The sequence below is a fragment of the Myotis brandtii genome, unplaced genomic scaffold, assembly GCF_000412655.1.
Source record: "Myotis brandtii unplaced genomic scaffold, ASM41265v1 scaffold440, whole genome shotgun sequence".
NCBI classification, from domain to species: Eukaryota; Metazoa; Chordata; class Mammalia; order Chiroptera; family Vespertilionidae; genus Myotis; species Myotis brandtii.
Window position 1 is genome coordinate 4,301,681 of NW_005366834.1, and position 14,319 is coordinate 4,315,999.

General features: G+C 44.3%; 1 protein-coding gene across 3 annotated transcripts in view; it reads left to right on the top strand.

Moving 5' to 3' along the window:
• Positions 1–11,326: 11,326 nt before the first annotated feature.
• The window catches only part of CDH18 (cadherin 18, type 2), a 686,463-nt gene continuing 683,470 nt past the window's right edge, over positions 11,327–14,319 (top strand). For all 3 annotated transcript variants that reach the window (XM_014546326.1, XM_005874484.2, XM_014546327.1), the window contains exon 1: positions 11,327–11,671. The gene's annotated coding sequence lies outside the window, so the exon portion shown is untranslated. The remainder of the gene's footprint in view (positions 11,672–14,319) is intronic.

Sequence of the window (14,319 nt, forward strand, 5' to 3'; positions counted from 1 at the left end):
TCTCTGTGAGGGGGAGGAAGCTCTCTGTGAGGGAGGAGGAAGGTCTCTGTGAGGGGGAGGAAGCTCTCTGTGAGGGAGGAGGAAGGTCTCTGTGAGGGGGAGGAAGCTCTCTGTGAGGGAGGAGGAAGGTCTCTGTGAGGGGGAGGAAGCTCTCTGTGAGGGAGGAGGAAGGTCTCTGTGAGGGGGAGGAAGCTCTCTGTGAGGGAGGAGGAAGGTCTCTGTGAGGGGGAGGAAGCTCTCTGTGAGGGGGGAGGAAGCTCTCTGTGAGGGGGGAGGAAGGTCTCTGTGAGGGGGAGGAAGCTCTCTGTGAGGGAGGAGGAAGGTCTCTGTGAGGGGGAGGAAGCTCTCTGTGAGGGAGGAGGAAGGTCTCTGTGAGGGGGAGGAAGCTCTCTGTGAGGGAGGAGGAAGGTCTCTGTGAGGGGGAGGAAGCTCTCTGTGAGGGAGGAGGAAGGTCTCTGTGAGGGGGAGGAAGCTCTCTGTGAGGGAGGAGGAAGGTCTCTGTGAGGGGGAGGAAGCTCTCTGTGAGGGGGGAGGAAGCTCTCTGTGAGGGGGGAGGAAGGTCTCTGTGAGGGGGAGGAAGCTCTCTGTGAGGGAGGAGGAAGGTCTCTGTGAGGGGGAGGAAGCTCTCTGTGAGGGAGGAGGAAGGTCTCTGTGAGGGGGAGGAAGCTCTCTGTGAGGGAGGAGGAAGGTCTCTGTGAGGGGGAGGAAGCTCTCTGTGAGGGAGGAGGAAGGTCTCTGTGAGGGGGAGGAAGCTCTCTGTGAGGGAGGAGGAAGGTCTCTGTGAGGGGGAGGAAGCTCTCTGTGAGGGGGGAGGAAGCTCTCTGTGAGGGGGGAGGAAGGTCTCTGTGAGGGGGAGGAAGCTCTCTGTGAGGGAGGAGGAAGGTCTCTGTGAGGGGGAGGAAGCTCTCTGTGAGGGAGGAGGAAGGTCTCTGTGAGGGGGAGGAAGCTCTCTGTGAGGGAGGAGGAAGGTCTCTGTGAGGGGGAGGAAGCTCTCTGTGAGGGAGGAGGAAGGTCTCTGTGAGGGGGAGGAAGCTCTCTGTGAGGGAGGAGGAAGGTCTCTGTGAGGGGGAGGAAGCTCTCTGTGAGGGGGGAGGAAGCTCTCTGTGAGGGGGGAGGAAGGTCTCTGTGAGGGGGAGGAAGCTCTCTGTGAGGGAGGAGGAAGGTCTCTGTGAGGGGGAGGAAGCTCTCTGTGAGGGAGGAGGAAGGTCTCTGTGAGGGGGAGGAAGCTCTCTGTGAGGGAGGAGGAAGGTCTCTGTGAGGGGGAGGAAGCTCTCTGTGAGGGAGGAGGAAGGTCTCTGTGAGGGGGAGGAAGCTCTCTGTGAGGGAGGAGGAAGGTCTCTGTGAGGGGGAGGAAGCTCTCTGTGAGGGGGGAGGAAGCTCTCTGTGAGGGGGGAGGAAGGTCTCTGTGAGGGGGAGGAAGCTCTCTGTGAGGGAGGAGGAAGGTCTCTGTGAGGGGGAGGAAGCTCTCTGTGAGGGAGGAGGAAGGTCTCTGTGAGGGGGAGGAAGCTCTCTGTGAGGGAGGAGGAAGGTCTCTGTGAGGGGGAGGAAGCTCTCTGTGAGGGAGGAGGAAGGTCTCTGTGAGGGGGAGGAAGCTCTCTGTGAGGGAGGAGGAAGGTCTCTGTGAGGGGGAGGAAGCTCTCTGTGAGGGGGGAGGAAGCTCTCTGTGAGGGGGGAGGAAGGTCTCTGTGAGGGGGAGGAAGCTCTCTGTGAGGGAGGAGGAAGGTCTCTGTGAGGGGGAGGAAGCTCTCTGTGAGGGAGGAGGAAGGTCTCTGTGAGGGGGAGGAAGCTCTCTGTGAGGGAGGAGGAAGGTCTCTGTGAGGGGGAGGAAGCTCTCTGTGAGGGAGGAGGAAGGTCTCTGTGAGGGGGAGGAAGCTCTCTGTGAGGGAGGAGGAAGGTCTCTGTGAGGGGGAGGAAGCTCTCTGTGAGGGGGGAGGAAGCTCTCTGTGAGGGGGGAGGAAGGTCTCTGTGAGGGGGAGGAAGCTCTCTGTGAGGGAGGAGGAAGGTCTCTGTGAGGGGGAGGAAGCTCTCTGTGAGGGAGGAGGAAGGTCTCTGTGAGGGGGAGGAAGCTCTCTGTGAGGGAGGAGGAAGGTCTCTGTGAGGGGGAGGAAGCTCTCTGTGAGGGAGGAGGAAGGTCTCTGTGAGGGGGAGGAAGCTCTCTGTGAGGGAGGAGGAAGGTCTCTGTGAGGGGGAGGAAGCTCTCTGTGAGGGGGGAGGAAGCTCTCTGTGAGGGGGGAGGAAGGTCTCTGTGAGGGGGAGGAAGCTCTCTGTGAGGGAGGAGGAAGGTCTCTGTGAGGGGGAGGAAGCTCTCTGTGAGGGAGGAGGAAGGTCTCTGTGAGGGGGAGGAAGCTCTCTGTGAGGGAGGAGGAAGGTCTCTGTGAGGGGGAGGAAGCTCTCTGTGAGGGAGGAGGAAGGTCTCTGTGAGGGGGAGGAAGCTCTCTGTGAGGGAGGAGGAAGGTCTCTGTGAGGGGGAGGAAGCTCTCTGTGAGGGGGGAGGAAGCTCTCTGTGAGGGGGGAGGAAGGTCTCTGTGAGGGGGAGGAAGCTCTCTGTGAGGGAGGAGGAAGGTCTCTGTGAGGGGGAGGAAGCTCTCTGTGAGGGAGGAGGAAGGTCTCTGTGAGGGGGAGGAAGCTCTCTGTGAGGGAGGAGGAAGGTCTCTGTGAGGGGGAGGAAGCTCTCTGTGAGGGAGGAGGAAGGTCTCTGTGAGGGGGAGGAAGCTCTCTGTGAGGGAGGAGGAAGGTCTCTGTGAGGGGGAGGAAGCTCTCTGTGAGGGGGGAGGAAGCTCTCTGTGAGGGGGGAGGAAGGTCTCTGTGAGGGGGAGGAAGCTCTCTGTGAGGGAGGAGGAAGGTCTCTGTGAGGGGGAGGAAGCTCTCTGTGAGGGAGGAGGAAGGTCTCTGTGAGGGGGAGGAAGCTCTCTGTGAGGGAGGAGGAAGGTCTCTGTGAGGGGGAGGAAGCTCTCTGTGAGGGAGGAGGAAGGTCTCTGTGAGGGGGAGGAAGCTCTCTGTGAGGGAGGAGGAAGGTCTCTGTGAGGGGGAGGAAGCTCTCTGTGAGGGGGGAGGAAGCTCTCTGTGAGGGGGGAGGAAGGTCTCTGTGAGGGGGAGGAAGCTCTCTGTGAGGGAGGAGGAAGGTCTCTGTGAGGGGGAGGAAGCTCTCTGTGAGGGAGGAGGAAGGTCTCTGTGAGGGGGAGGAAGCTCTCTGTGAGGGAGGAGGAAGGTCTCTGTGAGGGGGAGGAAGCTCTCTGTGAGGGAGGAGGAAGGTCTCTGTGAGGGGGAGGAAGCTCTCTGTGAGGGAGGAGGAAGGTCTCTGTGAGGGGGAGGAAGCTCTCTGTGAGGGGGGAGGAAGCTCTCTGTGAGGGGGGAGGAAGGTCTCTGTGAGGGGGAGGAAGCTCTCTGTGAGGGAGGAGGAAGGTCTCTGTGAGGGGGAGGAAGCTCTCTGTGAGGGAGGAGGAAGGTCTCTGTGAGGGGGAGGAAGCTCTCTGTGAGGGAGGAGGAAGGTCTCTGTGAGGGGGAGGAAGCTCTCTGTGAGGGAGGAGGAAGGTCTCTGTGAGGGGGAGGAAGCTCTCTGTGAGGGAGGAGGAAGGTCTCTGTGAGGGGGAGGAAGCTCTCTGTGAGGGGGGAGGAAGCTCTCTGTGAGGGGGGAGGAAGGTCTCTGTGAGGGGGAGGAAGCTCTCTGTGAGGGAGGAGGAAGGTCTCTGTGAGGGGGAGGAAGCTCTCTGTGAGGGAGGAGGAAGGTCTCTGTGAGGGGGAGGAAGCTCTCTGTGAGGGAGGAGGAAGGTCTCTGTGAGGGGGAGGAAGCTCTCTGTGAGGGAGGAGGAAGGTCTCTGTGAGGGGGAGGAAGCTCTCTGTGAGGGAGGAGGAAGGTCTCTGTGAGGGGGAGGAAGCTCTCTGTGAGGGGGGAGGAAGCTCTCTGTGAGGGGGGAGGAAGGTCTCTGTGAGGGGGAGGAAGCTCTCTGTGAGGGAGGAGGAAGGTCTCTGTGAGGGGGAGGAAGCTCTCTGTGAGGGAGGAGGAAGGTCTCTGTGAGGGGGAGGAAGCTCTCTGTGAGGGAGGAGGAAGGTCTCTGTGAGGGGGAGGAAGCTCTCTGTGAGGGAGGAGGAAGGTCTCTGTGAGGGGGAGGAAGCTCTCTGTGAGGGAGGAGGAAGGTCTCTGTGAGGGGGAGGAAGCTCTCTGTGAGGGGGGAGGAAGCTCTCTGTGAGGGGGGAGGAAGGTCTCTGTGAGGGGGAGGAAGCTCTCTGTGAGGGAGGAGGAAGGTCTCTGTGAGGGGGAGGAAGCTCTCTGTGAGGGAGGAGGAAGGTCTCTGTGAGGGGGAGGAAGCTCTCTGTGAGGGAGGAGGAAGGTCTCTGTGAGGGGGAGGAAGCTCTCTGTGAGGGAGGAGGAAGGTCTCTGTGAGGGGGAGGAAGCTCTCTGTGAGGGAGGAGGAAGGTCTCTGTGAGGGGGAGGAAGCTCTCTGTGAGGGGGGAGGAAGCTCTCTGTGAGGGGGGAGGAAGGTCTCTGTGAGGGGGAGGAAGCTCTCTGTGAGGGAGGAGGAAGGTCTCTGTGAGGGGGAGGAAGCTCTCTGTGAGGGAGGAGGAAGGTCTCTGTGAGGGGGAGGAAGCTCTCTGTGAGGGAGGAGGAAGGTCTCTGTGAGGGGGAGGAAGCTCTCTGTGAGGGAGGAGGAAGGTCTCTGTGAGGTCCCATCTCTAACCCCCCATCTCTCTTCTCTCTCACTTTCCCTGACAAGTATGTCTTCCCTTCGTCCACACTGGGCATCCTGCTTCCTCTCTAGTTTAATAGAGACTGTTGATGGTATCACTGATGCTTTCTCTTTCCCATGACAGCATTTAAGTGTCTCCTTACTTTCTTTTCAGACAACTCCAGCCACCACAGTAAACTTCTAGCCTCACTTTTTCCTCTTTACACCTTGTAAGCTGTCATTTACCCCCCTTCCTATGTATAATTCAAGTTAAATTTGGAATATGGAGTGAACTGTCAAAATGTATTTGAGGAGACTCTTAATAAAATGAATTTGATAGTAATGGTACCATCAGCTCTAAGTGCTGTAACATTTCATAACTGTTTATTAGGTGGGATGGGAGCACCATTTTTTATTTCAATGCAGGACACTTCCTCTGGCAGAAAAATCTTCTCCCAGCAGAATTACTGTAATCTTCTTCAGAAAGCAAACTAAAATAAAATATCTGAGTAAACATAACCTTTTGGGGGGAGGGAGAGAAATTATCCACCTTTTCTGTAAAATAACAACATGATTTGCTCTTTTTATATAATAACACACGGTCAATAGGCATTCCCATAGATATTTAACACTCTCACTGAAACCTGCGATGTTTCTAATACCTGTGGACAATGCGACAAATCAATCCATTTCAACATCAAGACGTTTCTTTCTTCCGGGAGACCAAAGGGAGAGCTGGAGGAGCTGTACGTGTTGAAGTGATGAAAACACAGATCGCAGAAAAAGAAGCAAAGGGACTGGAGAGGAGGAAGGCACAGACTCACTGCAAAGCACACGCAAAGCAATGAGCAGGAGCTCCCGCTGGGAGTGCAGCTGTGCGGCCGCAGCCTGTGTGGAGGCTCCTCTGGGATCATCAGCTCTAAGGGCACCTGCTGGGAGCCCGGAGGCACCCCAGCTGCCTGCCTTCCTCTTGGTACCAGCCACACCCCCCTGACACCCGGACTCTCGCTCTGTGGAAAGAAGTTCTAAGCAGAGGTCAGGTCATTATCGAGAAAGGTCACCTGGATTATATTCTTCTGAAAATGTTCTGAATTTTGCAGAAAAATCCCTATCTGATTTCCCTGCTTGATCTCAGCTCTCTATCTGTGCCTTACAATCATCAGGAGTTAACATATTCCTAGTATAAAGAAATTTTACGGCTAATTTTCCCCATTCTTACAACTAAAGCTTACAAGTTATGGTTTGGGGAAATTGCTGTGTCCCCTGTACTGAGACATTTAACAAGCACCGTGTAATCATATATTTCTCTCTTCTCTTACTTTCCCAACGATTTCTTATAGAAGGACAGCCTTGGGAGCACAAAACTCAATTTTGTTTTCCATTTTACTATTGATGTAGTATGAACGATCTCTGTTTTCTCTCCTTCTATCTCTTAATATAGGATGTTAAACCAGTCCTAATTGGCATTTCCCACCTTTGTAACCACCCCTCCATGCATACTTCACACTATTTTCTGTTTTTAAAATCCTGTTAACCCCAAACTAAGCTCAAATATCCTTTTTTTTTTTTAAATTTTCCATTGCAAAATTTTTGTTCTTCTCTTTTTGAAATCTTCTGACATAATTTTTCCTCTGTTCACCATGTCTGCCAGCTCAACTTCCAATACTGTTAGACTTTTCCATGTCCATGATTTTTAGTGCTTTGCACACAATTTTATTATAGAACTTATTCATATTTATAATTATGATGATTATATAAGTTTTATATAATTACAAATATTTATATTTTCATTACATGAGTCAATTCGAAGCCATAAGAAATCCTACATGTATATTTAAATTTTCATCTTCTCATAGTTTTTTTTATTATTTTGGGAATAAAAAATTAATTCACCAGAGTATTATTTGATATAGTGCTTCTTTTTACTCTTAATTTTTTATTGAATTTAGAGAGAGGGAAAGGGAGAGATAGAGAGAGAGAGAGATATGTTGTTCCACTTATTTATATATTCATTATTGATTCTTGTATGTACCCTGATGGGATGGAACCCACAACCTTGGTGTATTGGGATGACACTCTAACCAACTGACCTACCTGGCCAGGGCTTTTCCCTTCTCCTTTTTGAACCCTGTTGGAGGACATGATTTCCTTTGATCCCTCCAAGAACTTTGGACTTGCATTACTCTGCTTTGGAGTGTCATTACTTGTTGATTTTTCTTATCTCCAAGCATATGACCTGTTCCACTTTCATTCTTCAGATGCTCCTAATGGCTGTGCCTTTGAGACTCAGCCTTCAGTACGAAATCTTCTGACATAATTTTTCCTCTCTTCACTATGTCTGCCAGCTCAACTTCCAATACTGTTAGACTTTTCCATTTCCATGATTTTTAGTGCTTTGCATACAATTTTATTACAGAACTTATTCATATTTATAATTATGATTATATAAGTAGTATATAATTACAAATATTTATATTTTCATTACATGTGTCAATTTGAAGCCATAAGAAATCATGTATATTTAAATTTTCATCTTCTCATAGTTTTTTATTATTATTTTGGGAATAAAAAATTAATTCACCAGAGTATTATTTGATATAGTGCTTCTTTTTACTCTTAATTTTTTATTGAATTTAGAGAGAGGGAAAGGGAGAGATAGAGAGAGAGAGAGATATGTTGTTCCACTTATTTATATATTCATTATTGATTCTTGTATGTACCCTGATGGGATGGAACCCACAACCTTGGTGTATTGGGATGACACTCTAACCAACTGACCTATCCTTCCAGGGCCTTTTTTTTTTTCTTGCACCCATGACAGCTTTTGGCCCACCTTTCCGTTTCCTTTGTGACCTTGATAAATTAAGCATCTGTCTCTCACTCACATTCTCAAGTTGCCTCTATCAACTAGTTCTTTACTTTACATACAAAAATATACTCTACCACAAATTGTTAAAACAACTCAAACCCTCCAAGATATTGGACTTTTCTCAGTTGCAATCACCCCTTCTCATCTCTCTCTTTTTCCTGCCAAATTTCTTGTAAAAGGAACCAAATCTTTTCTTTCTATTAAGCCTTTCATCCTCTCGGGCATCCAAGCCGCTGAGCACAGCTCAGGCAATTTGTGCGATCTTACAGGTTGGTGCACTGGAAATTTATGGTCTGCAGGCTCAGCTGGGCACTCAGAGCAGCTCAGCCAACCTTCTCCTTCCGCTTAGTAAGGTGTCCACTGTAATTCCCCTCAGCAGCTATTCTTACCTCACAAGACTTTTTACTGTTCCTTTCCCAGCGCCTCCTTATTGTCCTCCTTACTCCCAGCACATGTCTGGAGTGGGTATTAAACTTGAAAACTTCAGCTCCCTATTTCTCACATGCATCCCTTTAATCTTTAATTTAAATGTAATTTATTTTTGCCTCCTCCACCTGTTCTAATTATATGACCCACAAATTGAGTATCTGGATAATTATTTTCTATTATATTACCTGCTGATTCCTAAAAACAACACCCTCAAGAATATGGGCTTTGAGACAGTTACTACTTGTGTTTCATTGGACAAAGCAATGAAATTCATTAAGCTTCATTTATTTAGATGTAAAATAGATTCATGTCTATTCATAGAGTATTAAATGAGATAATGTTTACAGAATTATTAGCTTAGAAGGTGTCATGTATTGAGTACTCAATCACTTACAAACTGGAAATTATTTTGTCATTTATTGAATAACTAATATACATACATCAGGCACAATTCTGAGAAATACTAGACAGAAATGTTGGAGAAATCCATTTTTCGTCATTCAGCTTGCCTTGTTGTAGGAATTGCATGTAAAAATAATACATAATTAAGGAAGGATGGATTCTATAAGAGAAACAAGAAAGAAAATAGAGAAGAAATGCATTCCATTTGTCTTCTCTTAAGTCCCCTATTCTAGTTGAAAATTTAAAGTCTTCCTAAGCTGTACCTCTCCTTAATACATTGCAAAGTCATGTAGAGACTTTACTTTGGAAGGTTTCTCAACTTTAGTTAATTCAGCTCATTGTCACTGCACCCTGGTTCTCCCTTCTTAGTCCTGAGGAGACCTTGGCAATGGTGTCCCTAGCAATCCGGATTCTCACCAGAGTCCTGTTTCAGTACAACCTACAACCTCCTGTTAGATTGATGTTCCCAAAGCACAGTTCAAAGTTCATTCTGTCTCTGTTTAAAAAAAATATATATATATATATAGTTCTCCATTAGCTGATTACTCTCATTCTAGCATCCAAGGTCCTCCATATTATTCCCTTCTTTTCAGTCATGCATACCTTCAGTCCCTATGTGCTCTGGCCCTCATCCCATTTTAATCTCCCAGCACCTCTCCCCATCTCCCACTTCCTTTTACCCTTAGTTTTTTGTTATCCCTCTCTCTTCTGTTGCCTTTTCCTCTGCCTGTAAAATCTATTTTATTCTCTTTTATAAGAATCATAGCAAATGTCATGTTTTTTACAAGGTCTTTCTGTTGTCCTAGAGGAGGTTTGATCTCACTTTTGAGTACTTGTTGCTCTTTGATCTACTGGTGAAAAAAAAAAGACTTTAATCACTTTCCTTTGTATTTTGCTTACTTAAGAACTCCTTATCTACCCAGCAGCATGGAGCTCCTGAAAGATTGACTAATGCTACTGCAGTAACTGAAAATACCAAGAACACAAATAAGCCCTGTTTCTCTTCTTCACTTAATTTCTTTTCTATTACGGAGAGTATAAGACCTGATACAAAGAATTACTCAACATGTATTTACTGAACAGAGTCAATTAAATCAAGGAAGTTTGGCTCTAATAAGTGTTATAACACCACGTAATTTGGACTTTAACTGAGTGTAACTCCATGATCATACACATGTTATGGCCTTTAATCCCAACCCCCACCCTGTCTTTATTTACCAAACACTTTAGAACATGCTACAAACTTTTCTTTGTATTAGATGAAGCTGGAACTACAATGACTACTGGCTGGAATTTAATTTCAACTCGAAATTGAGGTGTAATTAAACAATGCTATACAATTTACTTTAATGAGTGCAGTAATGTATTATAAAGAAAAAGGAACTGAAAGGTTGGTTGACCAAGAAGTGTGAACATGAAATTGGCAACTATCTTCTAGTTTGAAATTAAGAGAGACTGCATTTCTAGGGTTTGCTAAGTGTTGAAGGAGGTCCTCAAGGGGACACAGGTTGACCCCTTGAGCTGGACCTGGGCAAACCCAGGCCCCTCATCATCTCCCCCGTCTTTGGAATGTATATTTTGCCCACTTTTTCCACAGTGGAAGCCTTTGCAAGAGTGCAGCCTTGAGCGGGCATTGTGTTTCTGAGACCATCTGGATGGTACCTGTGCCTGAACCCAGTTAAGATGTCTTCATAAACCAGTGGTTCTCAACCTTCTGGCCCTTTAAATACAGTTCCTCATGTTGTGACCCAACCATAAAATTATTTTCATTGCTACTTCATAACTGTAATGTTGCTACTGTTATGAATCATAATGTAAATATCTGATATGCAGGATGGTCTTAGGCGACCCCTCTGAAAGGGTCGTTCGACCGCCAAAGGGGTCGCGACCCACAGGTTGAGAACCGCTGCACCTATTGAGATTCTGGAGGGTGTGTGGCAGGGAGAGCTGCCCATCTTGCCTCACTCAAGACAAACCTCTGAAGTAAGTTCCTTTGCTTGTTAAACCAGCCGCCTGCCAATTTAGAATGGTCTCCTCTTTGACCTCTCCTTGCCCTCCGTGTTGGGGGACAGTTTGAGAGAACCAACACCAAGTTGACCCCAAATGCACCCACCCCGGGAAGCATGTGGGAAATGAAAAACTAGTTTGGTCTTCAATACTGTTTTATGCTTTTTTTTAAAAAAAAAATTATGGTCAATTATAGTAGTTGAACAGTGAACATGTCACTTTAAGAAGAAAATCTTCGTAACCTTGAAGGGACGAATAAGGTGGGAAATGCTTTATTGGATACATTCAGAGAGATCCATTTGTAGATTTATGCTACAAAATGGAATAAACATTTTATACACTCTAGTCTAACTCAGGCTCTAGTTTAAAAATATCTACAAACATCACCCTTTTTTTTTTCTTCAGAGAAACACAAATAAAAATTACTATTTTTTTTCTAGAATAAAATGAATAACTTTTAATAGCAATCAATATAATGGGATATTCTTTAATTGATCCAAGCCATACAGGATACTGAAGGCATCATTGTTTCTAGTAAAAGGCTTTGTCAGTGTTTGCAATTTTGCTGCTGAATTTTTCCCTATATATTTGATTGACAGAGATTTTTGTCATACAAACAACTCTAGAAATTTTAACTGATGATGGATAGGATGTGCAGGTGAGTCATGATTAATTAATAGCAGCTGGATAAGAATGGTTACGTTTTTAAAATACAAAAATCTGTAATAACACTAAGCTTGCCTTGAATCTCTGCTCTCTCAAGCCCTATCTCAAGGGGAGATAAAATAAGGAAAAATACTTGGCTAAACTGCTGGCAAAACTCTTATTGTTTGTACCTCTCTTGGAAAAGACTCTTGGGACTGACAGTGCAATCCTTGCTATTGATTGGCTGGTTAAATAGAGGACTATTATCTTCAGACAGGCTGGATTGATTATACAGCAGCCGCAGGAGCTGAGACTCAGAGCTGAGAGAGCGTCGGGGTGGAAGCAGACAGGGGGGGAAGCAGGTGGGGAGGGAGGCGGTGCGCGTTCCAGAGCATCACCCACCGTGGCTGCTGGTGCCGATTGTCTTGCTTCCTGCGTGGCTCCCTCAGTCAACAACTTACTGAGGCGCCTTTTCTTTTACAAGAGGCTGTCAGCGCCGAGCCCCAGCCAGAAATAACAGACTTCACCTTGGAATAGTTCATCTCACTCCTGCATCATTAAAGAGGATTTTGAAAAGAAACAAAAATCAAGTCCTCCTTCCTCCTTCCAGTCTCACTTTGTTCCAGAATTGAACAGAAGCAGTTTCATGCTCCAGGTAAGGAGATTAAAATTTTGTTTCTGGAGTCATTTTTAGTCATTTGTAGTAAAATACAGCAGAGCTTTGCATGGTTTAAAAAACTGAGTTTGCAATGATTATTAAATTCAACATAATATACAGGCATTTTTATTTAGAAATATGTGATGAATGTTTATATAAATATACATGTATATATATATATATGTATATATATTTTTAATAAGACTACTTGATTATAAGTTTATGTAGCAAATACTCTGTATGAAGAGGAGAAATAAAATCCCTACTTAAAAGAGCATTTTTGATGACAACCTTAAAATTTGTTTACATATATTGTTCTTAGCTCTTAAACAACTTTGAGAAATAATACCATAACATGAAAGGGCCATTACTGTGTTAATTGCCTACTATTATCTTTCATGAAGACATAGAAGCTACTGTGGACTTTTAAGTGTTTGTCCAGGATTAATATTTTTTTCTAAATCTGTCTTTTGATTGCAGTCTTAACTCTTCAACATAAACATGATGTGTCTTAAATGATAAACATTGGACTGTCATTCTCTTATGGCTAAGTTATTGATGGCTAGCATTTGGTTTTAAGAAAGTACTGAGCTAAGGCAAAGAAGACTTGAGATGTTAAGCAATTCCAGAGTTTATAGCTAGAGCTGCAGTTGCATCAATTACTGTTTAAGTGTCATTGATGGTAGGTGCTGGTAAAGTGTCTGTGAATATATAAAAACATTGCTCTTATTAATTTTCTACCAGGAAGAATTTTTTTAAGAAAGGGAATAGAGTGGGATGGGAATAATGAGCTGGGCAATGCAGAAATCATGTAGTTGATTTACCTTAGGCTCATAGGTCACAGATGTCACTTGCTAAAGAGACACCATTGTGATATCAGACATAAAGGATTTATTTCATCTTTACTGGAACTGAAGTGATTTGTGAGATGCTTGATGTCAATTTATTTGCTTTTGGAGCAATGAAGAGGGATATTTTACTCTAAGAGCTTCTCTGGTTGTCATTTTGAGTGAAGTTCCCTGAGTCACTCCTCTAATCAAAGACCAAACTGCCATCTGCGATAAGTAGGCTAAACTTCAGATATTCTGAGTTGCTGTATTTGTGTGTGTATTTTTCCCTTGTCTGGGATGAAATAACTGCATATTTGAAGAACACAATTTGTTATTCATTTTTTTCTAAATGTAAAATAATGTTTAATGCTCCATAATTTTATACATATTATAGCTACCTAGATATTTCTATTTATAATAAGCATATCAAAGGGAATAATTATATTGTAATAACTTTTTTAAAGTATAGGTTTTCTAAAGGAATATAAATGTACATTAGAGAATATTGAAATTTTTTCTTTGCATTGAGTCATTTAAACAATTATGTACATTGCTTTTGAGTATTTAGTTTGAGAAATTAATGTTAAACTATTAAATGAGGAAGGTGGCGGAACTGTAGACCACACATTCATGTATATAGTAGCAATAGTATATGAAATTCACACATGAAAATCTATTATAATCTTGTTTTGCAAATTATTGAGTTGCATATATTATATTAATTATGCCAACTTTTGTGCAACTTATAAAAAGTGTACTTTTAATCCTTCCACTTTATTGTTTATGACAAAAATCTGACATTTCTGATTAAAAGATATAACTAATTTATCTAGTCATTTAATACACAAAGTTATCTGAAATCCTGTCATTTTGTTGCAACAATTTTAGGTGTCTAACCTATTTATACAGCACAGTTTTCTTATCACAGTTATTTATGGGTTATATAAGTTATATACATTAAAGAAAACCAATTCTCAATTGTATTGTGTGTGTTTTTATGAGACAACATGTTAGTATGTATAGATGAGAACATCCATTCTTAATTTTGTTTCTATCTATAGATATGTTTTTCCTTTAAAAATATATCTTTTTAAATTTCAGAAATTACGTGCCTGTGACATTTAGACATCATTCTTCTTAGCTTACCTTCATTATTACTTTGATTCTCTTTTATGCTACCTTAGAAATTCTGTAATTATTCCTATAAGGGAAATGACATTTTCTTATTTTCTTAATAGAAATAAGGAATAAGAAAATCTCTATTTTCTCAATAGAAAATGGTCACATGATTGAAAAAAAACCACAATTCTTTAAATAACACCTCACACTTAAAAACTATGTAATAAATGCATCTCCTGCATTTCAACCAGATCAGTGGTCTTCAGCACACGATTCAGGAAGAACAGGTATGCTAGCACTCACATGTACAAGTGTTAGTCAGAGTCTGAAATTTAGCAGCTTGCTTAGTTCAGTTCAGGAATTCTCACCTTTCCATGCATTTTTGAGAGGGCTCCATTTGACCTTTTATTCAACCTTCTATTTACTTCCATGGTATCAGATGTCTGCCCTGATTGCTCATGTTAACCACAGTGAACCAACAAGAATTGAGAAAAATACAATCTGCTCTGTTTTTTATTGATATCTGAACCATTAGGGGGCTCTTTCTTCCTGTGTTATACTCAGCAAACCACTGAGAGCAGTTATACAGCTCTCTTAAAGAATTTTCCCTATTTTTAAGATGTGAATGATGCTTGAAGTAACTTTCTCTACTTCTACAGAAGGAAACATTTCATATCACTAAGAATTATTTATTTA